General features: G+C 38.7%; 1 non-coding gene across 1 annotated transcript; it reads left to right on the top strand.

Moving 5' to 3' along the window:
- Positions 1–301: 301 nt before the first annotated feature.
- On the top strand, positions 302–382 carry TRNAL-CAG. The gene has a single exon. It is a non-coding gene; the product is annotated as a tRNA-Leu (tRNA).
- The last annotated feature ends 10,478 nt before the right edge of the window (positions 383–10,860 follow it).

Genomic DNA, 10,860 nt, shown 5'->3' on the forward strand with positions numbered 1-10,860 from the left:
CTCAAAGAGCTCCCTAATGGTGAGGATGTTGTGTCTGTTTCGGGTGACAGAAGATCAATACGTCATCAACACACAACGGAGACGCTAATATTGCATGATGTCAAGCTCGAGAAGCATACAGGGCACCTTGAGATTATAGGAGGCTAAGGATTTGCTAAATGATGTGTACAGTTTCGCATTCTCTGTCGGCAACTTTACAGAACCAAATAATTCAAAAGTGAAATGGAAACGAATATGATAGTTCCAGAGTTTGGGATATAGTTCGATACAATAAACACTAGTTTCGTGAAAGTAAACAAATGTCAAGATGGCCGAGTTCGTCTAAGGCGCCAGTTTCAGGTACTGGTCCGAAAGGGCGTGGGTTCAAATCCCACTCTTGACAACTTTTTCTTTTTCTTTTTTTCATTGCTGCGCCTGATAAAATCTCGTGTGATGTTCGTATTCTAGGGGATAGTTCTCTTTTGCTTAGTTCCTTAATAATAATTTGCACGTAAAAAAACAGTTCCTTAATAATTTGGACTATGGGTTAAGTGGTATAGATCAAGTATTAACTCTAGGAACAGTAAGCATTCGTTAACTCACTCGATGACGAGAAATGTGACTTCTTTCTGAACGTTGGTTTAATTTTATTCAATTGCACATGGTGGAAGTATTGAAGCCTGATTGTGTACCATGAAATGCGGAATTTCATGTGAATACTGGATTGGTGGGATTAAGAGGGCTGGATTTACGGGTTTATTAAATATCTTATGCAATTTAATCAATGGCTGTAGTTTTTTTATTGTTTTCCTCATGAAGATTTCGGTATCAGTTTTAATGTAATAATTAATACCCAAACCGAATTGCTATTGCTGTGAAGTTTCTTGTGCTAGTACTCCCCCTGTTTTTATTTAGTTCGCATATTAGCTTTGGACAAAGTCAAGGTTTACAAACTTTGACCATGTTTATAAACAAAAATATTAAGATATACAATAACAAATCAACAACATTAGATTTATTATTGAATGTATTTTCACACCGTATAGATTTATTATGATAAATGTCTATATTATTTTCTATAAACTTGGTCAAACTTTATAAAGTTTGACTTCAGTCAACTCTAATATGCAGAGTAAATAAAAATGGAGGGAGTACTATTCTACCTTGCTTCTATTGAAATGTGTCCAAGGCTGGTAGTATTTCCTTAAATATAAAATCTTATCAGCATATTGGATTTTGCCCCACCAAAAAAGTGCACACACTATACCTCGTATTCTTCAAATACCTTGCTGTTTGGAAATGTGGTAACCAAATCCAGTTTTCTAGTAGTAGCATTTTTAATTCCGGTAGTCAGGATGTGGCTGGAAGCTGAACCTAATGTTTAATGCAATGATTTTGATGTGTTAACAATAACTTGTTTTCTTCTTTTGGAATTAATGCCGCTGTTTGCAATCATGCGCCATTTCTTCGCTTTTGTTCCAATTAAATGTGTACCATATGAAGATAGATCTGGCGCCATTGAGAAGGGTGCACATGCAGCGTGTACCCAACATTTTGTGCACTCCCTCAATGAAGTATGCTGCCAGCTGAGGACTATTGGTGCTCATCTCATATGCTTGGAATGTCCCGTCTGACAAAAATGAGAGAATGACACTTCATGATCAGAGGGGGCATTTCAGCTCTCTACGAGTCCACCTTCAGAATAACCCCCAAGTAAATGTTGATAACACTTCCGGTTCCTCTATGCAAGTATGAATGGCTTCTACAGAGAAAATACTGGTCCAGCCTCACCTCCCTGTGTGTCGTGCCATAATATTTCAATACCGGCCAAGCACATGTTGGACATTCCAAATACAGGTCCAGCCTCACCTCCCTGTGTGTCGTGCATTCCAAATACCTTGCTGTTTGGAAATGTGGTAATCAAATCTAGTTTTCTAGTGGTAGCATTTTTAATTCTTGTAGTCAGGATGTGGCTGGAAGCTAAACCTAATGTTTAATGCAATGATTTTGATGTGTTAACAGTGACTTGTTTTCTTCTTTTGGAATGTTGTTGTTTGCAATCATGCGCCATTTCTTTGCTTTTGTTCCAATTAAATGTGTACCATATGAAGATGGATCTGACACCATTGAGAAGGGTGCACATGCAGCGTGTACTCAACATTTTGTGCACTCCCTCAATGAAGTATGCTGCCAGCTGAGGAAAATTGGTGCTCATCTCATATGCTTGGAATGTCTTGTCTGACAAAAATGAGAGAATGACACTTCACGATCAGAGGGAGCATTTCAGCTCTCTACGAGTCCACCTTCAGAATAACCCCCAAGTAAATGGATAACACTTCCGGTTCCTCTATGCAAGTATGAATGGCTTCTGCAGAGAAAATACTCGTCGAGCCTCACCTCCCTGTGTGTCGTACCATAATATTTCAATACCGGCCAAGCACATGTTGGACATCATGCTATTTTTGCGGAATGAACTATCAATACCCAAGGGAATACATCAATTAATATACCAACAAGTGGTAAGCAATAGTATCAACTTGGAATGAGTTGCCATCCCCTTGTGTAGACCTCTGGGAAATTGAGTAGATGTTCAATCTCTTGAGGCTTCAATGGAGCGACTTTGTTCTTTTCAACCCAGACAAGATTCTCCTTTTTGCACACATTGATGGCATATTTTTTAACACTTCGAGGCGGCGGATTGCCTGCGCTGGCAAGATCACAACTGATCCTTTCTGTCAGCTCTGCACTTGCCACACTTGTTCGCAAGTAGTTGAGCTATGTTCTCGAGTCCCAGGAAGGCCACCACTTCTTGTAATGACAGAATGCCTCAAATATGGCCTTTGGAGGCAGAGGAAGAATGGGTGCTCTTTTCTCAATTGGAAAATTATGGATGTAGCCTCTTTTCTTTGCCATTGAACACAAATGCTTAGAATCCACAAACTTAGGTAGAATGTTATACAAAGATCTTGAAATGGTCGTCCATACACCTCTGGGAGCTTGGGCCATATTTTCATAGTAGAAAAAAGGTAACAATCGTTCTGGTCATTCTAATTTATCAGTGGGGTATAATTGGGCAGGTTAAATCCAATCATTGGTTTTGGGAGAGGCATATATGTTTAGCATGCCTGCAATCCAAATTGCCTTGTGTTGTACCTCCATACAGCTTCCTCTTTTTCTCGTTCTCTTCCATTATTCTTACGTTCTTTCTCCCACCAAAGGAAGCAAAACATCTACCTCTAACCTGTCAAATGTACACATATTGCAATGTCCTTACATCAAATGAAAAGAGCGAAAGTGTTTTCTTATTCCAATGTACATCAAATCAAAAAGTACCTGATGGCCTGGTAAGTGAAATTCTCCTACAACCAGTGATGCACTAATCGAATACTAATATAGAGATATGGACATCCACACCTAGGAATATTTTAACACACACACACACACGTGTGTGTGTGTGTGTGTGTGTCATAAGGTGCTTTTTCCATAGAAAAATGAACATTAAGGCAAAAAAATTAAAATGACTGATACCACATCTTGTCATAGCCATATTAGCTCCATCTTCAAAAAATGCCCATTATCTACTAATGAGTTGATCTTCTCGTCCTTCCCTAACATCTCTCGTACAAAACCCTGCACAAAAATATAACAAAAACTAATATTAAAGAAAACTTGTTATGTATTACTGACTTCTTAATACCAACTAAATGACTAGCATTTCGTCTCTTTATGATGATTCCTTGAGAATAACTCCCAAGTAAATAGTCATAACACTTCTAGTTTTTCTATGCCAAGTATGAATTTCTTCTACTGATAATTGAAAATACTGGTGCGGCCTCACCTCCCTATGTGTAGTGCCATAATATTCCGATGCCAATCACATTTTGGACATCCTGCTATTCTTGTAGCATGAACTATTAGTACACAAAGAGATACTTCAATCAATATATCAACAAGTGGTAAGCAACACTATCAACTTGGAATGAGTTGTTATCCCCTTGTGTGGTCCTTTCGGAAATCGAGTAGATATTCATTCTCTTGAGGCTCCAATGGAGTGACTTTGTTCTTTCCAATCCAGACAAGATTCTCCTTTCTACATTGACTGATGCCATATTTTGTAACACTTCAAGGCAGTGGATTGCCCGTGCCGGAAATATCACATCAAAACCATTTTATCAGCTTTGCACTTGCCACACTTGTTTTCAAGCAGTTGAGCTGCGTTCTCGAGTCCCAGGAAGGCCACCGCTTCTTGTAACGATGGAATGCCTAAAATATGGCCTTTGGAGGTAGAGGAAGAAGAGGTGTATTGTTCTTAGTTGGCAAATTATGGATGTAGCCTCTTTTCCTTGTTGCTGCATACAAATGCTTAAAACCGACAAACTCAGGTTGAATGTCATACGGAAATCTTGAAATGGTTGTCCATAAACGTCCGGGAGCTCGGGCCACATTTTCATAGTAGAAAAAAGGTGGTCCAGTATCTTAAGGTGCCCTTTCCATAGAAAAATGAACATCAAGACAACAATTTTAAAATGTAGATACCATGTATAGTAATAGCCATATTAGCTTCATCTTCAGAAAAGCCCATTATGTACTAATGAGTTGATCTTCTCGTCTTTCTTTGACATCTCTTGTAAAAAACCATGCACACAAGGATAACAAAAACTAAGATTAGAGAACCCTTGTTGTGTATTACTTACTTCTTAATGCCAACTAAGTGGCTGGCATTTCAGCTCTTTATGACGATTCCTTGAGAATAACTCCCATGTAAATGGTTATAACACTTTGAGATTTTCTATACCAAGTATGAATGGATTCTGCAGACATAATGTTTGCCCATCCTCACCTCTCTATGTTTCATGCTACAATATTTCGATGCCAATCACATTTTGGACATCCTGATATTCCTATGGCATGAACTATCAGTACACATGGGGATACTTCAATTAATATATAAACACGTGGTAAGCCACAGTATCAACTTGGAATGAGTTATCATCCCCTTGTGTTGTTCTTCGGTTAGCCGAGTAGACATTCAATCTCTTGAGGCTCCAATGGATTGACTTTGCTCTTTCCAATCCAGATAAGACTCTCATTTCTACTTAGATTGATGACATAATTTTTGAACACTTTGAGGTGGTGGATTGCATGTGCTGGAAAGATTACACCTGAACCATTCTGTCATTTTTGCACTTGCCACACTTGTTCGCAAGAAGTTGAGTTGTGTTCTCGAGTCCCAGGAAGGCCACAACTTCTTGTAATGAGGGAATGCCTCAAATATTGACTTTGGAGGAAGAGGAATAAGAGGTGCTCTATCTAAGTTGGCAAATTATGGATGTAGCCTCTTTTCCTCGCTGCTATACACAAATGCTTAGAACCCAAAAACTCAGGTTGAATGTCATACAAAGATCTTGAAATGGTCATCCATACACGTCTGGGAGCTTGGACCACATTCTCATAGTAGAAAAAAGGTGGTTGATTATCTTAACATGCCTTTTCCACAGAAATATGAACATCAAGGCAACAATTTTGAAAGGACTGACACCACATCTTATAATAGCCATATTAGCTTCATCTTCAAAAACCCCATTATCTACTAATGAGTTGATCTTCTCGTCCTTCTTGGACATCTCTCGTCCGAAATCCTGCAAGATAGTATAACAAAAACTAAGATTAGAGAACACTTGTTACGTATTACTGACTTCTTAACGCCAACTAAGTGAGTTGTATTTCACCTTTTTATGACGAGTCCTTGAGAATAACTCCCAAGAAAATGTAATTAACACTTCAAGTTTTTCAAAAGAAGTATGAATGGCTGCTGCAGACAAAATACTGGCCCATCCTCACCTCCCTATGTGTCATGCCATAATATCCCGATGTCAATCACATTTCAGACATCCTGCTATTCTTGTGGATTGAACTATCAGTACATAAGGAGATGCTTAAATCAATATATAAAAAAGTGATAAGCAATAGTATCTACTTGGAATGAGTAGTTATCCCCTTGTGTGGTCCTTCGGGAAATCGAATAAATATTTAATCTCTTGAGGCTCCAGTGGAGTGACTTTGTTCTTACCAATCCATAGAAGACTCTCCTTTTTGTACTGATTGAGACATATTTTTGAACACTTTGAGGTGGTGGATTATTCATGCTGGAAAGATCACACTGGAACCATTTTGTCATCTTTGCACTTGCCACACTTGTTCGCAAGTAGCTGTGCTCCGTTCTAGAGCCCCGGGAAGGCCACCTCTTCTTGTAATGAGGGAATGCCTCAAATATGGCCTTCGGAGGCAGAGGAAGAAAGGTGATCTCTTCTGAATTGGCAAATTATGGATGTAGCCTTTTTTCTTTGCTGCTACATGCAAATGCTTAGAACCCACAAACTAAGGTTGAATGTCATACATAAATCTTGAACTGGTCGTCCATAAATGTCCAGAGCTTTGGCTACATTTACATAGTAGAAAAATGTGGTCCATAATCTCAAGGTGCCTTTCCAAAGAAAAATGATCATCAATGTAATAATTTTAAAAGGACTAATAAAACATAATGTAATAGCCATATTAGCTTCATTTAAAAAATAGTTATCTTCTCGTCCTTCTCTCACATCTCTCGTCTAAAATCATGCACAAAAGTATAACAAAAACTAAGATTCGAGAACCCTTTCTATGTATTACTGACTTATTAATGCCGACTAAGTGATTGCCATGTCAGCTCTTTACGACAACTCCTTGGGGAATAACTCCCTAGTAAATGGTTAAAACACTTCCAGTTTTTCTATGCCAAGTACGAATGGCTTCTGCAGATAAAATGTAGGCCCGACCACACCTCCTTGTGTGTCGTGGCATAATATTCCGACGCCAATCACATTTTGGACATCCTGCTATTCTTGTTGCATGATCTAAATGTACACAGGGATACTTCAATCAATATATCAACATGTGGTAAGCAACAATATCAAATTGGACTAAGTTGCCCTCCCCTTATGTGGTCCTTTTGGAAACAAAGTAGATATTCAATCTCTTGAGGCTCCAATGGAGGGACTTTGTTCTTTCCAACCCAGACAAGACTCTCTTTTTTGCACTGATTGATGGACCATTTTTTAACACTTCGAGCGGTGCATTGCGCGTGGTGGAAATATCACACCTAGACCATGTTTTCAACTTTGCACTTGCCACACTTGTTTGCAAGTAGTTCAACGGCATTCACGAGTCCCAGAAAGTTCACCACTTCTTGTAACGAGGAATACCTCAAATATGGCCTTCGGAGGCCGAGGAAGAAGAGGTGACCCATTCTCAATTGGAAAATTATGGATGTAGCATTTTTTTCCTTGCTATTGCACACAAATGGTTAGAACCCACAAACTCAGGTCGAATGTCATACGGCGATCTTGAAATGGCCGTCCATACATGTCTGGGAGGATGGGCCACATTCTCATAGTACCAAAAAGGCGGTCCACTATCTTAAGGTGCCTTTTCCATAGAAAAATGAACATCAAGGCAACAATTTTAAAAGGATTGATACCACATCTTGTAATAGTCATATTAGCTTCATCTTCGAAACAAGCCCCTTATCTACTAATGAGTTGATCTTCTCGTTCTTCTCTAATATCTCTTGTCCAAAATCATGCAGAAAAGTATAACAAAAACTAATATTAGAAAATACTTGTTATGTGTTACTGACTTCTTAATCCTAACTAAGTGACTGGCATTTCACCTCTTTATGACGAGTCATTGAAAATAACTCCCAAGTAAATGTTGATAAGACTTCCAGTTTTTTAATGCCAAGAATGAATGGCTTCTGCAGACAAAATACTAGCCCAGCCTCACATCCCTATGTGTCATGGCATAATATTCCAATGCCAATCACATTTCGGACATCCTGCTATTCTTGTGGCATGAACTATTACTACACAACCGGATACTTCAGTAAATATATCAACAAGTGGTAACCAATAGTATCGACTTGGAATGAGTTATCGTCCCCTTATGTGGTCGTTTGGCAAACTGAGTAGATATTCAATCTATTGAGGCTACAATGGAGTAACTTTGTCTTTCCAATCCAAGCAAGATTCTCCTTTTTGCACGAATTGATGACATATTTTAAACACTTCAAGGTGGTGTATTGCTCGTGCTGAAAATATCACACCTGAACCATTCTATCAACTTTATACTTGGCACACTTGTTCACATGCAGTTGAGCTCCGTTCTCGAGTCTGAGGAAGGCCAGCGCTTCTTGTAATGCGGGAATGCCTCATATATGGACTTTTGAGGCATTATCTATTCTCGGTTGAAAAATTATGTATGTAGCATTTTTTCATTGCTACGACACACAAATTCTTAGAACCCACAAACTCAGGTTGAATATCACACAAAGATCTTGAAATGGTCGGCCATACACGTTTGGGAGCTTGGGCCACATTTTCATAGTATAAAAAGGTGGTCCATTATCTTAAGGTGCCTTTTCATACAAAAGTGAACATCAAGGCAACAATTTTAAAAGGAGTGATACCACATATTGTGTTAGCCACATTAGCTTCATCTTTGAAAAAAAGCCTATTCTCCTTTTTGCACGAATTGATGACATATTTTTAACACTACAAGGTGGTGTATTGCTCGTGCTGAAAAGATCACACCTGAACCATTCTATCAGCTTTATACTTGGCACACTTGTTCACATGCAGTTGAGCTCCTTTCACGAGTCCAAGGAAGGCCACCGCTTCTTGTAATGCGGGAATGCCTCAAATATGGACTTTTGAGGCATTATCTATTCTCGGTTGGAAAATTATGTATGTAGCATTTTTTCCTTGCTGCAACACACAAATGCTTAGAACCCACAAACTCAAGTTGAATATCACACAACGATCTTGAAATGGTCATCCATACACGTCTGGGAGCCTGGGCCACATTTTCATAGTATAAAAAAAGTGGTCCATTATCTTAAGGTGCCTTTTTCATAGAAAAATGAACATCAAGGCAACAATTTTAAAAGGATTGATACCACATCTTGTATTAGCCATATTAGTTTCATCTTTAAAAAAATCCTATTATCTACTAACGAGTTGATCTTCTTGTCCCTCTCTGACATCTCTCGTACAAAATCCTGCACAAAAGTATAGCAAAAAAATAACATTAGAGAACACTTACTATATATTACTAAATTCTTAATGCCACCTAAGTGACTGCCATTTTAGATCTTTAAGTCGAGTCCTTGAGAATAACTCTGAGATAAATTTTGTTAACACTTCCAATTTTTCTATGCCAAGTATGAGTGGCTTCTTCAAACAAAATGATGGCCCGGCCTCACTTCCCTATGTATCGTGCCATAATATTCCAATGCCAATCACATTTTGGACATCCTGCAATTCTTTGGAATGAACTATGAGTCCATGGGGGGATACTTCAATCAATATATGAACAGGTGATAAGCAGCAATTTCTACATGGAATGAGTTATCGTCCCATTGTGTGGTCCTTTGGGAAACCGAGTAGATATTCAATCTCTTGAGGCTCCAATGGAGTGACTTTGTTCTTTCCAAGCCAGACGAGACTCTACTTTCTTCACTCTTTGATGACATATTTTTAACACTCCGAGGCGGTGGATTGCCCGAGCTGGAAAGATCACACCTGGACCAAATTGTCATCTTTGCACTTGCCACACTTTTTCGCATGCAATTGAGTTGCGTTCTCGAGTCCCAGGAAGGTGACCTCTTCTTGTAATGAGTGAATGCCTCAAATATGGCCTTTGGAGGCAGAGGAAGATGAGGTGCTATGTTATCAGTTGGCAAATTATGGATGTAGCATCTTTTCCTTACTGCTACACATAAATTCTTAGAACCCACAAACTCGGCTTGAATGTCATACAGGAATCTTTAAATGGTCATCCATAAACGTCTGGGATCTTGGACCACATTTTCATAGTAGAATAAACAAGGTCCATTATCTCAAGGTTCCTTTTCCATAGAAAAATGAACATCAAGGCAACAATTTTAAAAGGACTGGTGCCACATCCTGTAATATCCATATTAGCTTCATCTTCAAAAAAGCCAATTATCTACTAATGAGTTGATCTTTTCGTCCTTCTGTGACATCTCTCGTCCAAAATCCCGCAGAAAATTACAACAAAAATTAAGATGAGAGAACACTTGCTACGTATTAGTGACTTCCTAATAACAACTAAATGACTGAGAATTCACCACTTAATGACAAATCCTTGAGAATAACTCCCAAGTAAATATTGATAACACTTCCTGTTTTCTATGGCAAGTGTGAACTACTTCTACAGACAAAATACTGGTGCGGCCTCACCTCCCTATGGGTCATCCATAATATTCGGATGCCAAACACATTTTGGACAACCTGCTATTCTTATGGCATTAACTATAAGTAGACAAGGGGATACTCCAATCAATATATTAACAAGTGGTAAGCAACAATATCTACTGGGGATGTGTTGTCGTCCCCTTGTGTGTTCCTTAGGGAAACCTAGTAGATATTCAATCTCTTGAGGCTCCTCATTTCTTGTATCTACGTTGGTAATTCCCCGAAGAGGAGAGGATGATGCAGCACAGCAAAGGTAAGCATTTCCCTCGGTTATGAAACAAAGGTTATCAATCCAGTAGGAGAACCAAGAAACACTATGTAAACATCACCTTCCCACAAACAACAAAAACTTGCAACCCAACGCATAAGTGGGGTTGTCAATCCCTCCTCGGTATTGAGATAGATTAAATTGTATAGGTTTTGATAAATAGATCCACTAAAACACAAAATAAATAAAAGTGCAGCAAGGTATATTTGGATTTAATATGATAGAAATAGATCCAGGGGCCGTAGTTTTCACTAAAGGCTTCTCTCAAGAAAATATCATACGGTGGGTAAACAAATTACT

The sequence above is a fragment of the Triticum dicoccoides genome, chromosome 3B (assembly GCF_002162155.2).
Source record: "Triticum dicoccoides isolate Atlit2015 ecotype Zavitan chromosome 3B, WEW_v2.0, whole genome shotgun sequence".
Taxonomy (NCBI): Eukaryota; Viridiplantae; Streptophyta; class Magnoliopsida; order Poales; family Poaceae; genus Triticum; species Triticum dicoccoides.